Here is a 22949-nt window from a genome sequence, read left to right as displayed (position 1 = left end):
ATAAGATTAAATGATTTGTTCAAGGCCACATAGGCAGTAAATACCAGAGGCAAGATTTGAACTCAGGCCTTCTGCTTCCACAGAAGACCAGTGCTCTTTCTACTTTATCAAATTGCCTCCTAAATGATCTTGTGGTGTTGTTCAGTAATGTCTGATTCTTTGTGACCCCATTTGGGGCTTTCTTGGAAAAGATCCTGGAGTGGTTTGCCATTTCCTTCTCCAGTTCATTTTACAGACAAGGAAACCGAGGCAAACAGGGTTAAGTGACTTGCCCAGGTCACATAACTAGCAAGTGTCTGAGGCTGGATTTGAATTCAGGAAAACTAGTTTTTCCTGGCTCTGGGGCCTGATACTCTATCCATTGTACCACCTAATCTCAGGACACTGAAAAGGTGGATGATATTTTTTTCTTTTCTTTTTTTTTTTTTAGGGCAATTGGGGTTAAGTGACTTACCCAAAGTCACATGGCTAGTAATTGTGTCAAATGTCTGAGGTTGGATTTGAACTCAGGTCTTCTTGACTCCAGGGCCAGTGCTCTATACTGTGCAACCTAGCTGCCCTGATGACTTTTCAATGACCACCTAGTACACACACGCACACACACACACACACACACACACACGTATCTGAAACAGAACTTTGGACCCAGGACTTCTGATTGCAAAGCCGGATCTCTATGAACTATGCCCCCAAACCTCTTCCTGATATGCTATAGGCTAATCTAATTGATAGATATGCCAAGTGTCTGTATAAATATAGAACATTTTTTCATGGAGTCCAGGACATTAGCTGAAATCTCCTATAAAAAATCTCCAAGGTCACATTATTGAGCATTTTCAGACAAAGTCAGATGGGCAGAATAGAAGTACCCATCATCACCATGATGGCATTTGAGGACCAACACAAGATAACTTTTGCATCTGACAGACTACAGTCTTAAATCAAAACAGACGTGGTACAGTAAACGCGCATGGCTGGCTAAGAGACTTTATTTGCCATATGGTTGGAAAATAATCCAAGCAAATGTTTTGGTGTATTCTATTTTGAACCTGAATAAACAAATCTTGACCACAAAGGGTTACTCGGCTATTTAATTCTCTGCCAACATTCCCTTCAAGATGGTGTTTAAAATGAGGCAGTGGCGCTTTCCATATTGATGGATGTCAGCACCACAATGTCTTTGAAAAAAAATAGTCTTTTTGATTCTTTAGAATAAGGAAAGAGCTTAACACAATGGAAGGGGTGCTAGATTTGGTATCAGAGGACTTGGGTTTAAACCCCTGTCTTTGTTGCCCTGTCTGGGGCAAGTCACAATCTCTCTGGATCTCAGTTTCTTCATGTGTAAAATGATGTTGGTTGAACTAGATGTCCTCTAAGGTCACTTCTAAATTGATATTATAGCCTCTACCATCTCTTTTAGCTCTACATCTATGAACCAATGAACAATCTCTGGTCTTTGAAAAGATAGCCAGTGCCCTGAAATGAATATGTTCATACAGCCTTAGAACTGTAAGGGGGCATGGAAGTCATCTCTAGTCCGACTCACATGTGAGCAGGAATGCCCTCCACACATTCCTCACAAGTGATCATTTAACCTCCTCTTGAACACCTCTGGCAACATGGAACACATTGTGTCCCCAAGCAGCCCATTTGGCTTTTGAGCAGTTCTAATTGTTAGTCAGCTTTTCCTTATATCCAGCCAAAAGCGTCTTCTGTAACTTCCAACTATTGTTCCTAGCTCTGCCCTCTGGGACTAAGTAAAAACAAATTAAACTCCTCTGCCACATGGCAGACCTTCAGATAGCTGCAGGGTTCATACCCCCTCCCAAGTCTTCTCTTCTCTTTCTTTGGATCTGGGTTTGACAATGTTTGTAGTTCCCTCAACATCTTGGTCACCCTTTTCTCAACATGCTAAATCTTGTCAATATCTTACCAAAATGTAGGTACCAAGGGCAGAACATAGTACTGACCATGGCAGAGGATAGGGCGCCTTCATGTGGATACTTGGCTTCTCTTTATGTCATTTATCCCCTTATAAATGAATTTATAAATTCATTTAGCGCTTGGGAACATATTTTGTAGTTCTTTTTTTTTGTCTGAATTCTTGGTAGAGACTCAGATAACTATGTAAAGATGATAAAAATATACTTCTCAAAGTTTGATGGGCTATAATAATAATTACTATTACTATTATTATAACAACCCTCATTTACATACTCCTTTACAGCTAGAAATGTTCTTCCTTCACAACAAAGCTAGGCAGTAAAGGAAATATCTCTATTTTATCGATGAGGAAATAGCAAAGATGTTAAATAATAATTAATAATAATAATAACTATATAATGTCTACTATGTGCCAGGCACTATGCTAAGTACTTTACAAGTATTATCTCCTTTGATCATCACAACAACCTTGCAAAGTAAAAGTTTTTGTTATCACCTATTTATAGAGGAGAAACTGAAACAAGCAAAGTTGAAGTAAACTGCTCAAAATCACATGGCTAGTAAGTATGTAAGGCCAGAATAAACTCAGTTTTTCCCGACTTTGAACCTACTGCTTTATCCACTGTAGCTGCTGTCTTGTTCAAGGTGACATAACAAATAAGTGGTTAGAAATTCAATTCAAATCCATGGTAATGGCATCCTGAGATGACCAAGAGTTCTAAGGTCTCTTAGTTCTTTCCCCAATAAATCCTTTCCTTTGATGACTAATTTCAAACCATAGCATATGTCCTTGATTCAAGTTTCTGGAAATCTAGAAAGATTGTCATGGGTAAGCATGGTTTGGAATGAGGAGTTTATCTGGACCTAGAAGAGGGAAAAATCAGTTTTAAGGATTTGTTACTAGCTCACCAAGTTCTAGAACAAAAGTTTCAGAGCAATACTAAAATTCTGTTACCTGTAGTAGCATTAAATTGGGTGGAGTCTTGTCAGCTAAGAAATCTGGTTCCAGAAATCATGAATACTATCTCCTTGAAGAAGACAAATGAATCTGGGAGTTCAGCAGAGATTGCATGATGGAAAGCCCATGAACTACATCCTTTCCTCTACAACTACTTAAAGACATTTATTTTGTGGAGATGTTAGATTCTGGTTGTCAAGAGAATCAAGCACAGTCCTTGAGGAATAGTTCCTAAGAGTCTATTCATCAATGCTTGGAAGAGTGTCCCTGCTCCCTGATGTAGCATGAACTCTGTGCTTGGGACACCCTTCATAGGTTAAGAATGATCATATTCTGTCACAAATCAAGTAATTCACATTAGCTTTCTGCAAAGTGTATTCCTGTCAGATTTTTGGCAAAGATATTTTGCATTAACCACTGGGGCTACAGGGCTTTTACCCATGAAGGTATCCCAAGGCATAATCTCAATTAAGCTGAACTTAGATCCAACTGAATTTATGCCAAAACTGACCTAACATTTCCGGTGAGCCAACAGGCATTTATTAAGGTCCTCCTATGTATACTATGCCAACCACTCTATACATGATACAGAAGATGCCCCCTGAAAAAAGTCCTGGCTCTCATTGAACTCACAGTCTAATTATGACAACATACAAATAGCTATATAGAAACAAGTTTATATATATATATATATATATGTGTGTGTGTGTGTGTGTGTGTATACACACACATACGTATACATATATATGGTTGTGTATGAGTGTTTATATGTATGTATATGTGTACATGTGTGTATATATACATATATATATATATATAAGTTGGAGATAATCAACAGAGGAAAGGCATTATAATGAAAGGAAATAATTAGAAGTTTTTTGTAGGAGATATGATTTTAATTGGGACTTAAAGGAAGCCAGAGAGGTCAGGAAACAGAGATGAGGAGAAAGAGCATTGCAGGGATGAGGGCCAGCCCTTGAAAATGCCCAAAGTCAGGAGATGGAATGCCTTGTACAAGTAAAAAGGAAACCAGAGACACTGGATCACAGAGTACATGAAAGGGAGTAAAGGGTAAGAAGACTGGAAAGGTAGAAAGGGGTAGGTTATTAAAGGCTTTGAATACTAAAATGATAATTTTATGTTTGATCCTAGGGGTTATAGAAAGCCACTGGAATTTGCTGAATGGGGTGGAGGTTAACATGGTGAAACCTGCACTTTAGGAAAATTAAACAGCTGAGTGAAGGATAGAGTGGGGAGAGATGAGGTATAGAGAACAACCATAAAGCTATCAAAATAGTCCAAGTGAGGTGATGGAGGTCTTGTTACCAGGTAGTAACAATGCTAAAGGAGAGAAGAGGATTATGTGAGAGATGTAGAGATGTTACAAGTATAGAATCTATAGGACTTGGCAACAGACTGGATATGGGGGATGAGAGAAAGAGAAAGACAGAGAGAGAGACAGAGAGAGAATGAGAGAGCGAGACAGACAGAGAGACAGAGACAGACAGAGAGAGAGAGAGAGAGAGAGACAGAGACAGAGACAGAGACAGAGACAGAGTCAGAGAGACAGAGAGAGATGGATCTAGGGTGACATTTACATTGACTGGACGATAGGAGGATGGTGATACCCTTGACATTAATAGGAAAAGAGCCTCACAGACTTTCTAGTCCAAAATATACAAACACAGGAATTCTTTCTGGATCATCCCTGACAGTATTCCCTTGAAGACCTCCAATGATAGAGAACACATGACTTCCTGAGGCAAAGCATCGAGCTTTTAAACAAGCTGTTGGAATACTGTTCCAACTATGACCTTTGGAATACTATTCCTTGAAAGTAGGTCCACAAAGAGCTGTTCATGCTTTAGGAACAAAGTTTCAAAGAGGTAAATTTGATTTATCCGGTAGAAAGATCTGAAACATCCTTATTCTATTCTCATCTCCAAAAAAAGCATGTTTCTGTTAAAGTACACTTCACTTAGGATGGACTTCTCATGCTTATTTTATTTATTTATTTTTTGCTTTTTTGGAGGGCAATGGGGTTAAGTGACTTGCCCAAAGTCACACGGCTAGTAAGTGTGTCAAGTGTCTGATGCCAGATTTGAACTCAGGTCCTCCTGACTCCAGGGCCGGTGCTCTATTTACTTCATCACCTAGCCACCCCTGGACTTTTCAAGCTTAAACAACAACTTCTGAGAGCATCTAGACTCATATCCTGCCCCCAGATACTTACTAACTATATCATCCTGACTAAGTCACTTAACTCTGTGCTCAGTTTCCTCAACCATAAAATTAAAGGGTTGGACTCCATGCAAAGTACATTCCAGGTCTAAATTTGTGATCTTATGATCCTATAACTGACATTTAATTCATATTTATGTAAATATTATTTTCATTTTAAACTAATGATAATAACCCAGGGCATGAAGTTGTAGTTTGAATGGCCTTTGTAATACTATTCCTTGAAAGTAGGTCCACATAACGTGGTTTAAAAGAAAAGCCTACAATAGAAAAGGGAAATGACAAATGCTGGAGGGCATTTAGGGCAATAGGTACACTAATGCACTCTTGGTGGAGTTGTAAACTGATTCTAACCATTCTAGATAGCAATTTGGAACTATGCCAAAAGGGCTAGAAAATTGTGGTTACCCTTTGACTCAACAATAACACTACTACGTCTGTATCCCAAAGAGATCAAAGAAAACACGAAAAGGATCTATTAGTACAAAAATGTTTATAGTAGCTCTTTTTGTGGTGGCAAAGAATTGGAAATTGAGGCCCTTCAATTGGGGACTGACTTAATAAACTGTATTACATGACTGTGAGATTGTGCTATAAGAAATGACAAGCAGGATAGTTTCAGGAAAAACCTGGGGAGATTTATGTGAACTCATGTAACATGAAGTTAGCAGAACTAGGAGAACATTGTACATAGTAATAGCAATATTGTATAATGATCAAAGATGAATAGTTTAACTACTCTGATCAATACAATAATCCAAGACATTTCCAAATGACTCATGATGAAAAGTGCTATTTACCTCCAGAGAGAAAACCAATGAGTACAGATTGAAGTATAACTTTTTCACTTCATTTTTCTTGCTTTTTTTGCAACATGGTTAATATAGAAATATTTTTGCATGATTTCACACATATAATTGATATCATGTTGCTTGCCTTCTCAATGGGTGTGGGGGGGAACCAGATGGAGGGAGAGAATTTGGAACTCAAAATTTCTTGAGAATGAATGTTAAAAAAATAAATAATTTTTAAAATATTTTTTAAAAGCAACCCTTCCCACTAGTTTTATGGAATATGATTATTTAAAACAATGTACCTGCCACCTATTTTCTACTCAGTCAAAATTAAATTTTAAAACCAAACTTAAATCCACATTTAAATTCCCTTTTAAATACAGATTTTAATTTAATTTAAATACAGATATCCTTCTCACAAAAATTAGTCAGATTATAGACAGGAAACAAGTGTTTTTTCTTTAAATTAAATGAGTAACCTTTAAAATTTCTACCCCTGAAGGAGACTACTTAAGAAAAGAACATGGGAGAGTAGAGTGGTGTTGTAATGGTTAAGCCAGTTTTGATGCAAATATAAAAAGGGACAAGAAAAGTTTGTGTGTTGTTTCAATCAGAATAAAAAGTCAGTAAAGTGGTTTGTCTTGGTTTCTGAAAGAAAAAGAGGCACAGGATGGTTTCAGGTCCCTCTGAAAAGAAGTGGGGTGCTAGCCTCTTTCATCCCATCCCACTTTGGGCACTGAGTAAAATCCCAGAGGAGTATGGCACTGGGAGCCACTCCCACTGCCACAGGGGACCACTGAAATATTCAGTACATGTGATTGCTAAAGAAGCCTCACTGTAATGGCTGGTCTTCAAACGGGCCTCATTTATTGTATTTCTCAATGTCCTGCAGAGTTGATCCAAGCTCATAACTGCCATTGATTTCAAAGAGAGCTCTGAACTTGCATAAGCTCCACAAGGCATGAAGCAAGATGAGAAACAGGATGAACAGTCTTAAAACACATTCAGACATTTGTTAACGCTCCTAAATGTCTTTGACTCCATTGCTGTCTCAGAGGAACATACTTACCCCCTACTGCCAAGTATGAAATAAAGCCATTTTCTGACATGGGTAAAGGGCAGTCTCAAAATTGTGTTAAATATGAAATCCCTGCTAAAATGGAGGCTAAAAATGTGCTTACCAGTTAGAGCACCAGTCCCTGAACATTCTAGAATGGATCATGTAAGGTATATGAATGGAGGCAACATTGTGCCTAATGCCTTAAGGATTCGAAGATCCAATGGCCTCCCCCTTACATACTGTGAAGGATGTTAATCACATTTAGATGACCTAAACAAGTGTGATTATAACCCAGTTGTTCCTTCTTCAGTTCCCAATTTCAATCAGTGGCTGTCTTACTGATTTCCTCTCCACAAAATATCTCATTTCCCTGCTCTTCCTTCAGCTCACAGGAACTTCATTCTAGTTTGAATCTTCCTCACCTCACATCTGGAGTATTTTAATAGCTCTCTAATTGGTCTCCTTGCTTCCAGGCTTTTCCTTCTTCGACCCATCCTTCCCAAAGCTGCCCAAATAAGCCTCCTAAGGCGGAAGTCTGGGTCACTCACCCACCTGCTCAAAAACATTCAGGTTCTCTCTATGATAAAATACAAAATCTTTAAGCATTTAAGACTCTTCATTGTTTTACTCCAACCTTTCTTTGTGGCCTCATTCTACATTATTTTTCTTTGCTCATTCTATGTTCCAGACAAGCTAGTCTGCTGAACCTGGTGTTTAAGAGGTTGTTCCATGAGTCTGGAATGCATGCCCTCCTCATCACTCCCAGAATCCTTTGCTAACTTCATTTCAGCTCAAGTGTTTTCTCTTTCCTGAAAGCCTCCTTGATTTCAACAGCTGAAAGTACTACCCCTTTCCAAATTTTTTAGACTGCTTTGTCTCAATACAAAGTTACCAATGATCTCTTGATTGCTGAATCTAATGGCCTTTTCTCAGTCCTCATCCTTCTTAACCTCAAAGTGAAGCCTTTGAGGGCCTCAGACAAACTGAGACCTGGGAAAGACTTTAGTTTACAAAGGTCAAGGTCACCCAAAGAATCCTGGGCCATTATCTGTGGTCTTGACTTTTGTCTTTCCACTGGTCTCTGGTGACTCTGGAGGAGACAGTGAAGCTGATGACCATGCAGCTCTACCTCCCTTAAATCCAATTCATATGCCAGTCAAAATATCCCTTCGTGATGTCATTAGTCCTCTTTGAGAACAAAGGATGAACAACTTTATCTGAATCATTCCCTGTCTTGTGTCTTGTTTATCTGTGTTCACATAGTACCTTTCGCCTAACACTGCCACCAATGAAATATTTAAAATACTGGATTTTCTTAATTTTCAGTACATAGCAGTGCATGGATCATAGCAAGTTCAATGAATGGTAATCATAATACTGTTCAATGAATGTTGAAAGTTGAATACCATGCAAATTTTCCCATAATCACTTTATCAGAATCTACCTAGGACACTGGAAGCCTTCAGCTTACTCTTTTAGTATCTGTAATAGTAATGAAATTTAAAGATCCCCCTGTATTGGCTTGGTTTTTGGTTTTATTGTGTTAAAACCCAGAGCTTGTGAATCCCACTTGTGGGATGGACTTGTTGACATGAAAAGAGAGGGCTGAACTGGGAGGAGCTGGTGACTTAAATTTAGAGAAACACAAGAAGAGAGAGGCAGAAGAACTTTTTGGAAGCAGCATCTTGGAGTCAGAGAGAGACAGAGAGGATTGCTGAGGTACAGTTTGAATTGCCCAGGACTTTTGAGAGCTGCCACCCAGAGCTGCCAAGGACTGAGGAGACATGGCTGTTATGCTGGTACTTTGTCTGTTTTGATGTTGTTTTGCCAGATTTGTCCAGTGGTGAAAGACAGTCCTGTTGTTGCAGAGGTCCTTGAACCTTGCTGTTGGTTCAGAGCTCCTGAGACTGTTCTGCAGACAGAGTGACTTCTGTCCACTGGTGAAGGACAGTGCTGTTGTTGCAGAGGTTTTGGAACCTTGCTGTTGGTTCAGAAGCCCTGAAGAAGGATTTTCTTGTTGTATGTTTACAGAAATCCTGGAAGAGGGTTTTGCTAATGTTTTCAGGGGTCCTAGGACTGTTCTGCAGACAGAGAATGAATTAATGAAGACACTGGCAATGTACTTGTGGCCTTGCTAAGCTTTATCTCCCCAGGAACAAAGATTATTGAGAACTTGCCTCGTGTCAAGATGAAGAAAAGACCTCCATTTGGGTATTAAATGCTGTGCTTAAGCTTGTTGTAACTCTGGGGTATATTCAATCCCAGTTCAGCCCTCTCTTTTTTGAGGTCAACAAGTCCATCCCACAAGTGGGATTCACAAGCTCTGGGTTTTAACACAATCAAAACAAAAACCAAGCCAATACAGGGGGATCTTTAAACTTGCACTACTTTGCTGTTCATCTGTTGTCTTGTATGCCTGACTGTCCTTGATCTGTGTGACTAGTTATTTTTGATTTTATTTTTTATGTGCAAATGACCATTCATAATATATTTCATCCTACTTGCAACCACTGTGAATGGACTCTTCATTGATCAATGGGTCACCTCTAATTTTCATTACAGTGGGAATCATGCGTACCGTATAGCCCAAGTTATTATGTATTCAAATACAGTACTTCAATAGATTGGAAAATAGAAGCCTTGAGAAATAATGGACTCCCCTTCACTTCTTTTAGATGAAGTACTATAGGGAACACTTAAGAAATTCCCTCAGTGATGGCATATTCTGTAAAATGGCATATTCTCACAGTCTCCATCAACCAACCAATCTACCAAATAGATTATATCAGCACCTACTATGTACCAGACATTGTGCCAGGCATGGGAATACAAATGTAAGGGTGGGGATGGACACCCTCACCCTAATTAATTTGGTTATAGGAGCTCAGTCTTCTCAGCTGGATCAAGCAAATAAGCAAAGGTGTGAATTGGGTGTCAACAAGTCTCACACCTCTATTAAATCAATTAATCATCAATCAATTGAAAGTGTAAACTAAATTTGAATAAGTCCTTAATCTATTTGAGAGTAATCACAGTGCTTTGAGCCATTGGATGAAATCAGATGAAGATACACAGGAAATTTATCAAGACTAGTTGAGAGAATTTGACATATCTTTGTTCCTATGTATAACTGAGAAGAGATAGAAGTGGAAAGCAGTCAAGCTTTTGGGGACCTTGAAGAAGCAGACTCCTTGATGGAGGGCAACAAGGGGAGGAAGAGGAAGAGGAGGAGGAGGAGGAGGAGGAGGAGGAAGAGGAGAAGAAGAAGAAGAAGAAGAAGAAGAAGAAGAAGAAGAAGAAGAAGAAGAAGAGCCTACAGAAAGTGTGACATTTCTTCCCCCTTCACCAGAGAATGACATTGGAGACTCAATAGGGTCAGAAGATTTGAACTTCCTTCCTATCAGCAGTGTCCCCAGAAGAACAGTGGCTGATTGCAGCATCTAAATAAGGAGCTGAAAGATATGAAAGGAACAAACTAGGCACAAGAAGGAAAAACAGCTTCAGGAATTTACCAGAACAGTAACCCTCAGAACTTAGTGGAGAGCTATGCCTAGGAGCAATCCATGAGGATTTCAGAAAAGGAAAATAGAATTTCCTTAAACAGGAGCCACGAGTTACTCTTTGGCCACATTTAAACTCTTCAGCCCACTTTCTTCTTGTATGTACTTGAAGAAGAGAGTGTCCCAGACTTTGGGGAGGTTGAGCTTTTTATCTGCTGCCGTTTCAGTAAATACTCCTTACTAAAAATTAATTAACTCTGACTGGATAACTAATAATCAATGGGGTGTAAATCAGATAGATGTTTGTGGATGATAGTCTTAAGGAAAAAAAGGTGAAACCCTTTGGGATTACCCCTAGTTCAATAAAGAAAGAAGGAACCAGTTTTCCTTTATTAGGTTCTGGACATTCCCTCTGACCATCCCCCATGTCTGGACTCTTCTTCCTCTTCATTTCTACCTGCTGACTTCCATTAAATCACAACAAAGATCTCACCTTCTACAGGAAACCATCCCTCATCCCCCTTAGTTCTAATGTCTTCCCTCTTTTAATCATTTCCAATATCTCCTGTGTATAACTTATTTGTACATATTTGTGTGCTCTCTCCTTCACCCACCTACCCCAACCCCCCAACTTCTCAAAGATAAGGACTTCCTTTTGTCTTATTTTGTATCCCAAATATTTAGCACAGTCCTGGCACTTAATAAAAGTTTTTTGACTGACTGTTTCTTATAAGGTACTCAGTCCAGCAGTTTAAGTTGGGGAAGGAAGAATGAGACCACATAGGATTCTATGCAAAGATAAAAATGAAATAATTCTTGCCCTCATGGTCTTTACATTCTCTTGGGTAAAAACAGCATATACACACAAAAATAAAAGCAGGAATTAAGAGGTTCGTGATGAACCACTCTGTTTTTTTTTAGAAATTCCATAGCTCCCTCATAGTTCAAAAATGTATGGGGAAAAAACCTGAGGATTGTCCCACTAGGTTCTTTCCTTAACTGATTGCAAATAGGACCCTTTTCTAACTTCATTGGCAAGGTGTCCCAGCCACTGGAGCAGTCAGAATGACTTGAGAGCACTCACTTTTTTTTACACTTTTGATATATTCCAGGAAGTTCCCAGGTTGGCAGTGCTCCAGGGAGGACTCTGAGGCAACAGTGGAAATGTGAGGGGGGAAATGGGATTTTGGCTAATAGTTTTTAAAAATCAGTGTTCTAATGATACTGAGAAATTAGATGTGACTTCCAGAAAAAAAAAATATGTAAAATTCTGGGAAAGTGTAATTCAATTACCCCTTCTCTAATGTTTCTTATTTAAGACCAGCAAAAACCAAAACTGTCAGAGTCTTAAAAGTTGGAAGATATATCAGAGGCCATCTAGTCCTAGCTGTATCTGACCAAGAATATACTCTGTGTTATTAACCACATCCAACCTTCATTTGAAGACCTTAAATGTGAGGTAGTCAATTACTTCTTAAGGCAACCCCTTCTTTGGGGGATTTTGGTGTGTGTGTGTGTGTGTGTGTGTGTGTGTGTGTGTGTGTGTATGCACCTTATCTTGCTAGGAATCAAGCTTCCATCACATCCCAATCATTTCTATACCATGCTTCCTGCACTCCAGCCATAGACCTCATCCTCTCCCCTTATAGAAACTTTAGACTCTCTTCCTAGGAAGCCAGACTCAAATAGGTGAGTTTTTACTGTATTTTTCCCAGAAACAGGATCCCATGCTTCCTCTTATCCAGCTTCATTGTCAACCCTTCTCCAGTATTCCTTTAGTTTGTTTTCCACCATTGAAATACAAATTCTTTGGAGACAGTGATCGTCTAGCTTGCTTGTATTCATATCTTTATTGCTTTGCATATCTGGCATAAAGTAAGCACTCAATTAATGTTTTATCTACCTAAAAATGATGAAAAGACCATCAATGTTGCTTTCTGATCCTGATACCTGTTTGGTTACAATATTCTCTACCCAAGAGTATGCCTAAGGAAAATAATAAGGAAAATAATCTGTAGAAAATGGGAGCATTTAGGATGATAGGAGAATAGATTTAAAGCTGAAAAGGACTTCATAAGTCATCTAGGTTAGCCTCCATCTCATTTTATATATAAACTGAGACATAAAGAGATTAAGCAACCTGTCTAAGGTCATACATTTTCTACTACACCACTTTGATTCCCATAGCACTATGCTCTGTCCATTTGGATAAATAATCAGTAAACATTGCTGTTGTTTTATTGACACAGAGAGATTTGCATATAAGATTAAAATTCAGTCATGGATAGCTAATTTTCATGTTTTAAGCATAAAGATGATGCTTCCAATGTTAATCTTTTCATCTCCCAGGGATGGAGGAGTGGATTTGTCCTTGTAGGCAAATTTATGGGAACCTATAGTTTACAGTCAGCTTCCCTGCCTTCAGTCACCATTACCATGGTGAGATATTCCTATCCTCTCTACATCTGTCCTTAATTACTCTCTACACCCTCTCTGGTTCCTGTCATGATGCTACCATCCTGTAATTATAATTACTTCTTTTCAATGGCAGACTCAGAAATACTCACCCTATCCCTACAAACATTTATTTTTGTTGTTGTTTGTTTTAAGTTTTATTGGCACCATTTGCCTTTAAATCAAGTCATTTACAGATATACCCCTTTCTCTATCCATCCTCCCCATCTACATCCTTTAGCCAGAATCCTTCCATTGCAACAAAAACAATTATTAAAAAAAACAATCAATGGTCCATAAGCATAGTTCTCAGCTCCTTCAATGAACTTCACTTTGTCAGTTCATGCTTGTCTTCACATGTTTCTCTGAATTCCAAGTATTCTAAGTATTCATCATTTGCTACAATACAAGAATATCCCATTACATCCATTCGCCATAACTTACTCAGTTTTTCCTTTCCCTAGTTGATGGGCACATACTTTGTTTACAATTCTCTGCTACCACAAAAAGTATTGCTTTAACATTTTGTTTTATATGTCCCATAATGGAATCTCTGGGTCAAGGGGTATTATGAATAGTTTGGTGATTATCTTGAATTATTCCAAATATCAGCATACATTTGACAACTCTAAATTTTTGCAAAGTGCCTGGCACATAGTAGACACTTCATAAATTCTGGTTTCTTTCCTTTCCCTTCCCTAGCAGCAATTGGTAAAAAAGGAAGGAAGGAAGGAAGGAAGGAAGGAAGGAAGGAAGGAAGGAAGGAAGGAAGGAAGGAAGGAAGGAAGGAAGGAAGGAAGGAAGGAAGGAAGGGAGGGAGTAAGGGAGGGAGGGAGGGAGGGAGAGAGGGAAGGAAACAAGGAGGAAAAGAGGGAAGGAACAAATGAACGAATGAATGAATGAAGGAAGGAAGGAAATAGGGAGGGAAGAAAGTGAGTAAAAGGCATAGTGCTTAGTGCTGAGGATACAATGACAAAACTAAAAGTCCATTCTTTCAAGGAATGAAGGTATTCCATGAATTGGAGTGGAAAGTGAGAGTGAATGTAAAAAAAAAGAATAAATTATTACCATCATATTTCATCATCAGGCTAGTAACAGTAGTTATTGCACAACATTAAATTGTGTTGATAGAAATAATATGTATATATTCATTATATACAAACTATATGCAAAGCAAATTCATGGTAATTTGGCAGGTTGAGGTCACAGCCCTGGGGAGAGCAGAAAAAATCTCATGAAGATGGAAGCATTTGGATTGTGTTTGAAGAGGTGAACACAAGGAGGAAGGGCATTCCAGATGTGGGGTACAATCTGTACAAAGACATAAAGATGGTAACAGCATGTCATGTGTAACTCTACTGAATAGCAAAAAAAAGTTTGGGGTCTTGTGCCCCTTATCTGATGTCTCTACCTGAAGGCTCTAAGGTTATTTGCATGAAGCAAGCTCAGAATCTAGACTCCTGGCCAATTGGACTGATTCTTTCTGGAGAATAACACACCAGTTATTTCTATCAATCTTGAATTTTTCCTAGTTGTAATTATTTTCTGGTTTTCTTTTTTGATGTCCTCATCTTTTTTTTTTTTTGCTTTTTGGAGGGGGAAGGTAGGGCAATTGGGGTTAAGTGACTTGCCCAAGGTCACACAACTAGTAAGTGTTAAGTGTCTGAGGTCACATTTGAACTCAGGTCCTCCTGACTCCAGGGCCAGTACTCTATTCACTGTGCTACCTAGCTGCCCTGATGTCCTAATCTTCTAATACCCTTGAAATGCTAATTTGACCATTCTGAAAATAAACACGTTCCCTGAATTAGGATAGTAGGTGAGTGTGAGTGTGAAAAAATGGAGAAATCATTATCATCTTTTTTTAATCATCATTGGCAATAATAGTGGTTGTTGCACATCATTTTTCCTCCATTATTATGTGACAAGGAGATGGGGATTTTTGTTAAAGGGGATAACCGTTCTGATCTAAGTGCATGCACACACACACACACACACACACACACACACACACACACCTCTCCTAAGGCTTCAACTTATTTTGGCTAGCAAAGACCAAACCCAGAGATGTCAAAAGGTGAGCAAGATGGTGGCATGGTGCAGTAGAAAGAGCACTGGCAGTCCAGCATCAGAGTACATGGGCTTACACTCAGCCTCACATTGCTTACTACTTACCTGACCTTTTAAGTGTCATCAGCCTTCTGAGCCTCATTTTCTTCATCTTAAAGTGAAGAATGAGTTCTGGGGTCCTTTCCACTTCTAGATCTGTGAAATCAGAGTCCATTTTAACTGCAAGCTTTCCACTACAAACAGCTCCTTTCACCCTCCACTCCCTATATCCCAACAACCACCAAAAGTCTTAGCTATGGGGCAGCTAGGTCACACAGTGAATAGAGCACCTACCCTGGAGTCAGGAGGACCTGTGTTCAAATCCAGCCTCAGACACTTGACACACTTACTTACTTAGGTGATCTTGGGCAAGTCACTTAACCCCAATTGCCTTGCCTTCCCCCCTCCAAAAAAGAAAAAAAAACTCTTAGCAAGATTCTAACATCATCAGAACATTGCTAGGTGGTAATAAAATGGATTTTGGTGGTATTGATAACCAGTAATGATATGTGATAAGCAGACACTATCGCCTGCTTCATAGAAATGAAAGAATCAATGGGGGAGGTGGTCTCAAACAAATGGAATTTTGTGGGCACAAAAGTTACCCACATTCCTTTTTAAAGATTCATATAAATATGTTGTTTGAAGACTAATCTTCAAAGTGTGAATGCTTCTGAAAAAATAGGTGCATTTAATTTTAAATATATGTTTTCCCAATTCTATGTCTGATCTTGTAACTATTGAGACAGAATCTACTTTGCAATTCCAGAAGAATGTTCATGTAGGTACTGAGGGGGGAGGGAGGAGAAAGCATATTAAAATATATATATATATATAGATATATATATATATAATCTGCAGAAACTGTACAATGTTAGAGGTCAAGTTTTAATGTCTACTACATTTCTGTTCCACTGCTTTGGCGTTTAAGCATGCAAACTTTCCAAGTGTCTTCTAGAAACACAACACCTTAAATATAGACTACAGTAATTAGGAACTAAACTGGGCAGTCCTCATTAACAGGGGAAGCAGTGAATTTGAATTATAACCCAAGCCAAGGAAAGTTTTTGTTTTGTTCCAAGAAAAGTCAGGAAGTTGGTTCAGCTGGAGCCCAATAAAGATTTCAGGTCAACTGATGCCATAGGGAATTGACCAGGGTTGGTAGTGAAGTGTCTGGGAAAGGCAAAGAATAATGAATACACAATGAATGGCTGGCTATAACTAGGCGAATGGTTGGAAATTGTTATTAAGTTTAATCTGCCTTTAAAGTTTTATTATTGTACGAGATTGTTTCTTCAGATTAATGTGTCCACCACAATAGTAAGGAGGTGGTTAGTTCCCCTTACTGGAAGCCTTCAAGTAAAGACTGGATGCCTAGCACACAGTAGGCACTTAATAATTGCTTGCTTATTTGACTCAGATAATCATCTCCTAGGGTTGTTCTAGAGGCGATTTTTCCCTTCAGGGACAGGTTGAACTGGAGGTACTCTGAGATCCCTTCTAACTGTGAAATTCTGTGATAAGATCCTGAATTAACCAGTTACATTATAACATGTCAAGCTGATCATTTCTTGACTGTGACAAGGATATTTGCCTCTAAGCATGATGTCTGAAATGACACCAATGTATGATAAATCTCCAGTTTTCAAAACTGTTCCACCTTTGTACATGAAGATGGTCTCAAAGATGGTAATGGGCTTTCCATATAGGTTCCTTTATCTCATTTATTTCTTCTCTGTTAGAGTCTCATGCCCTAGCACCATACAACATTTTTCATTAATAAAAGAACCTAGATCAGCTTTGGAGATCACTGAGGGAAGTTAATTGCTAATATACCAAGAGGACCACATTATTAGCAGCCTCAAACATAAGACAGTAAGACAGAGAGCAGAATTATAGATATCTTCCTCTATTTTAGTATGTGTATTTCTCTTCTCTGGAAAGTTCACTGAGATAAAACTTCTTAGCTGAACTCAACTCCACTGCAATAATTTTCATCCAATAACAAAATGTATTTTCCTATTTCTTTCTGTTTATCTGATCATTACCCATTTTTTAAAAGTTAAATCCCTTTGCTGACAACTGCTTCCACCCAAGTAATGTCTTCTTTGATCCCTACATGAATGAACAGCAAAGCAGGGTGGGCAGGTGCTATTACTATTCCTATTTTACAGATGAGCAAACTGAGGCTTAATATGAGAGAAGGAAGGAGGGAAAGAAATAAGCATTTATTAAGTATCTGCTGTGTCAGACATTGTACTAAGCACTTTATGAAGGATAATCTCATTTGATCCTCATAATAACCCTGAGAGGTAAATGCTGTTATTATCTCCATTTTACAGCTGAGGAAACTGAGGCAAACAGAGGTGAAGTGACATGCCTAGGGTCACACAACTCATAAGTGTCTGATACTGGATTAGAGTGCAGGTCTTCCTGACTCCAGGAAGAATGCTCTACCCACTGCACAGCCTAGATATTGCCAAAGGTCACAAAATCATGAACATCCAGGTAAGATCTCAGTCCATGTCTCCCTTACTCTAAACTCTAACTCTGACATGCTACTACCTCTTTGGGTAACATTCTTATTCTACCCTAAGACTTTAAAATAATTGTTTTTAGGGGCAGCTAGGTGGTGCAGTGAATAGAGCACCAGCCTGGAGTCAGGAGGACCTGAGTTCAAATCCGGCCTCAAATACTTAACACAAAACTAGCTGTGTGACCTTGGGCAAGTCACTTAACCCCAACTGCCCTACCTTCCACCCTCCAAAAAGAAAAAATAATGCTTGTAGGAAGATCAGTTGAGTGGTAAAGGGTGGAAAAAGAATCTTCTCTGAGTTCCTAAGTATGCTATATCTCTGAGCATGCAAACCATGGAAACTGGACTGAAGGAGCAGCGGGTTGAGGAAGACTTCTCCCTGCCATGTGTTTGGTGTTCATGCGTTGTTCTAGGAATGGAGTATTAGAAAACACTGGTACAGGGCAGTTAGGTGGTTCAGTGAATAGAGCACAACTCAGGAAGACCTGAGTTCAAATCCATCCTCAGACACTTACACACACACACACACACACACACACACACACACAAACTAGCCATGTGACCTCAGACAAGTCACTTAACTCCAATTACTCTACCTTCCCCCATCCAAAAAGCAAAAACAAAGAAAAAAGAAAACACTGGTATGATGGAAAGAGAATCGACTCTAGCACAAAAGATCTTGGGTCCATACACCACCACTAATACTTATTACCTGTATGAGCTCAGGAAAATCACTGAATAATGAAGGGCTTAGACTAGATAGCCTCTGAAGTTCATTCAAACTCTGTCTGTGATCATTTCAAATCCTTCTCTTAAGCTGCTTATAACAAGATGTGTCAGGATGTGAAATAACAAGATGCAGTCAAAATGTGAAGAAACCATTGGGTATTGGTGAGAAATTAATGACAAGACCCAAGAGAGTAGGGTTGAGATATCAGAAGATCATTGAATGAAAACTAGAAGAGACCTTAGATTAATTTCATCTAATTCTCTCATTTTACCAATGAGGAAAATGGATCACAGTAATATAAAATACCTATCCAAGGTCACAGGCTAGCAATTGGCAGAGCTGAGCTTTCAATGTAGGTTTTCTGATTCTAAATTGATCACTCTTTCTTGTATAGCCAAGTTCCTTAACCTAAAGTCAATACACTTTTTTAAAATATTTAATTAACTGTATTTTAATATGTTTGATTTCCTTGGTCATTCAATATATTTTATTTTATGCATTTAAGAATATTATTCTGAGAAAGGGTGTATAAGTTTTGCTAGACTGCCAAAGAGATCCATAACACATGCAAAAAGGTCAACAAGCCGTGATCTACACCATGCTGGCACCATAAAAGGAGAGACTCTCAGATCAGGCGAGACAACCTCTTCTGAGCAAGACAGCAAGAAAGAGTAGTAAAGAATCTGGTAGGAGAGAGAACCAAGAGAAGCTCCATTAAGGTCCCAGAGTCAGAGAAAGCAGATGTTATTCCCAGAAATAGGATTAGAATATCAGTAAACTAAGAAACAGGCGCATTTGACCAGATGGTTGGTGACCCGTGGTTACCATCATGAAAAAGTGGGAAGCCTTGGTGAGCCCAGAAAACCTAGAGGAAGAGCATTTTAAGAAAGGGCCTTGGTCATAACACTTTGTGAAGATGATGACTACCAGCAGCTCTTGTTTGAGGATCCTGTGGACTTGGAAATCACAATGAACAATTTGTATTTTTTTTTCTTTTCCTTTCTCCGTGGTTTCTGCAATAAAACTTCTTCTGACACTTTGGTACTTACAAAGGCAGAATTGAACAGTCCAGTACAGTTTTGTGGACCTTTTGTTGGAGCTCTGAGTCAAGAATCAGAGAAATAGCTCCCTAAGGTGACCCAGGCTCCCGCACCATAGGGCTCAAGGGTTCTAAGTTAATTATAGCATGTATTTTAAACACACAAATGTTCAAAATATAAACCAGCAGCTTCTACTCACTTTTGAGAATGACAAACTATAGGCTGACCCAGATGTGCACATGTTTCCAGTAAAATAACAGTCTTGGATAACTCAACATAATGTCTTAATTCTACCAATACAGATGGCTTCATAGTAGGCGCCATGTTTCCTAGAATATTTAATGAGTAAAAGTCCAATGGTGTAAGATGAGAAGATTGGGCAGGAGCTCTTTATTTTCTTTCTGTCTTACTCATCTCTGAAAATGTTTATCTTTTTTTAAATTTTCTTGTTAATTATGTACTTAATAATCATCAAGAAACACAAATATAACAATATATATACAAAGAAGAAAAAGAGCGTATATTAAACTATCATGTTTTGTTGTATAGTTTGTTTAAAGCATATATTCAATTTTACAAGGTATTAACCAATTTACCATTTTTCTTCCTGTCTGAACTTTCCTTTCTTATCTTTCTCTTTCTTCTTTTCTCCTTTCTTTCTCTTTCCTTTTTCTTCGCTTTCTTTATCTTCTGTACTTTCCTTCCTTCTTTTTTCTTTCCCCATCCCTTCTTCTCTTTCTTCTTTCCCTCCTTCCATTTATTCCCTTCCTCCTTTCCTTTTTTTCTTTCTTATTTCTAACACATCTTAGTCACTCACCTACTCTCTATTCCTTTAATAGAAGCCCTTCTTTTTAACATATATAGTCAAACAAATCATTGATCATATCTAAAAGCAAATGCCTTATTCTCCCCCTCTCATGGCAGAAAATCACTTTTCTGCCATAATGTGAGAAGTGTGATTCATCATCTATCTCCTAAAGTCATTGTTGGTCACTATGTTGATCAGAGTTCTGGAGTTTTTTGGAATGGTTCACAAAATGTTGAAATGTTCTTTGGGGGTAAGAGTTGCTTTATTCTGAAAATACTTTGCTCTCACATCTCAGATAACTAACCCCTTTTGTTTTCCTGTAGTCTTTTCCTAGTATATCATCGAGTTCGTATTTATAGGATCATTTGATTTTAATGTTGCAAATGACCTTAGAGTTCATCTAGCTCCCCAGCCTCATCATAAAGAAGCCAAGGTCCAGTGACCCTGAGTGATTTGCCCAAGATCACAGAAGTAATAAATGATAGAATCTGGACTTGAATCTAGATCTTCTGAATCTACATCCGAGGTTCTTTCTAGTAATGCATTTTTAAAACCCTTACAAAGGTTGTTAAAAAAAACTTCCTATAAATTGTGGACACTGGCCTGCTTACACAATTAAATCCTCCATATCCCCAAATATATACACATTTGGAATTGGCCGGAATTTTTTTTTATAATGTACTTTTCAATGGTCTTCGCTGAAACTAAGGTCTAAGTAAAAACTCAGATTTCCAAGGGATCAGTAAGATCCATCCACAGAGGTAAGCTGTTGTGTAGATTACCTAACAGAATTCATTTCAGGCAAGCCAGGCAAAACAAGAGAAACAAGTGAATCCTTTATGTTCAACATGGAACATATGTTGACACAGTTTGATAGAAACATTATACACTCACATCTCTGCTATGTTTGTGTGGTAGTCCCTTCACAAGCATTTGGGGTCTGAAAGAACTATTTCAGGCTCTCATAAATCACATCTAGATTCCCCTGCTACACACAGCATAGCATGGTTGACAATGGGATATTGGACAAGACCAAATTCTCTTTACAGAGGGGGCATGGCACAGTAGTGGTGGGCATGATAGATATGCAATGTGGGGATTGAGGGGTAACATTTTAGCCTTAAATATACCCATGACATCTTTAAATTGAGCGTCTGGAGCATATGAAACATTAACTGCTTCTGTTTTTTAGGGTTGTGGGCTGGATTGTCTCTTCAGAGTGGCATAATTCTTTCATTTTTTTTAAATGTCAGGAGTGCAGTGAGTGTTCTGGGAAATAAATGCAAATTCATCTTTGTCAATTTCTTAGTCAGGCGGAAGACAGAATGTTTCAGGTGGTGGTCTGGACAGGAGGGAGTTAAATTGTGCAAAGTGACAGATCCTAAGAGGTTTCATTGAAGTGGCCATTGGAGCACTTAGATAAGGACAGCTTTTGTAAGAGAAGAGGGTAAAGTAACATTGACAATAGCTCAGTTTGTAGGCAACAAACAGACCATGCTAAGCAATGGAAAAGCTCTGAGTGATTACTGTCTTCAAATATTTGAAGGGTTCTCATTTGGAAGAGGGTTTAAACTCGTTCTGCTTGGCCCCAGACGAAAGAAAAGGGTGAGATATGTGGGAACTACAGGGAAGCTAATTTTGGTTCAAAGTAATAAAAAATCTTAGAAGAAAAAAAGCTGTTCAAAGTAGAGCTCAGTGGGAGGTAGTGGGTTCCCTATCACTAAGGGACTTCAGGTAGATGCTGGGTGGCCACTCATTAGAGACATTGTCGATCACTTTCCTCTCCAGGTGTCAACTGCATTAGATGTTTTTTGATGTCTCTTAGAACTAAGTTATTCAGTGATTTTTGTGATTCATGAAAGAAGAGATAATTCAATATGTCAGATCCATGGTCTTGTTAATTTGGGCATTCCTCACATGGAAGAATAATTAGAATTGGTTTGCTTAGCCCCCAAGGACAAAACTAGGAGTGTTGGATGGAATTTGGGAGTAGATGGATGGATAGAAGTTGGTTTGTAGAGAGGTAGATTTTGCCTCCATATAAGGGGGGAAAATGTCTTAATAAATAGATTGTCCAAAAAATATAAAAGATTTCCTCAAGAGACATTTGATTTTCTACCATAAGAGATTTTTGAATTAAAGTAATACGATCGCTTGTCAAAGATGACATAGAGTGGATTACTATTAGCTATAGACTGAACCAGGCAACCTCTGAGATCAGAAGATTATAGATTTAGAATTGAAAGGGACCTTAAAGGCCATTTACTCTAATACCCTTATTTTGTAGATAAGGACACTGAGACTCAGAGATGTTCCGTGATTTTCCTATGGTTACAAATACAATAAGTATTAGAAATGGTATTTAGAATCAGATATTCCTGACTTCAAATATAGTCATCTTACCACTAAGTGAAACTGCTGAGATTCAAAGATTCTGGGATTCCAGAAAGAGGGCATACTTTAATGCTTCAAGGAATCTGTGATCTCATCAATGTTGGCATAGCTTCTACTGGTGCAGATCATTATCCATCCCTCCCTTCTCTCATCAGTGTACCTTTTATCCATGACCTCCCATAAATCCTCAAATTTATCTTCTATTTAACTTGTTAGAGGCCTTACTCTGTGTCTTTTGATATTTCATGAGCACCAGTAAACACTTAGACTGTGCATCTGTTATCACTCACTACACAGCTATTTTATCCATTTCCCCATTTCAATATCAATATCTTATTTGAATAGATGGGATTGGAATTATTTTAATTACTCATCACTGCC

At 38.5% G+C, this 22949-nt stretch overlaps 1 protein-coding gene across 4 annotated transcripts in view; it reads left to right on the top strand.

Moving 5' to 3' along the window:
* SMARCA2 (SWI/SNF related BAF chromatin remodeling complex subunit ATPase 2) overlaps positions 1 to 22949 on the top strand; it is a 289270-nt gene that overhangs the window by 2584 nt on the left and 263737 nt on the right. The window contains exon 1 of one of the 4 annotated variants that reach the window (XM_069086755.1): positions 17427 to 17568. The exons of the other annotated variants lie outside the window; for them this stretch is intronic. The gene's annotated coding sequence lies outside the window, so the exon portion shown is untranslated. Of the gene's footprint in view, positions 1 to 17426; positions 17569 to 22949 lie in introns of those variants that run through there. 4 annotated transcript variants of the gene reach the window in all.

Source organism: Petaurus breviceps, unplaced genomic scaffold (assembly GCF_028583685.1).
Source record: "Petaurus breviceps papuanus isolate PSGF00001 unplaced genomic scaffold, PetGlider_PUasm1.0 118, whole genome shotgun sequence".
Taxonomy (NCBI): domain Eukaryota; kingdom Metazoa; phylum Chordata; class Mammalia; order Diprotodontia; family Petauridae; genus Petaurus; species Petaurus breviceps.
This window is presented reverse-complemented; position numbering and strand designations above follow the sequence as displayed.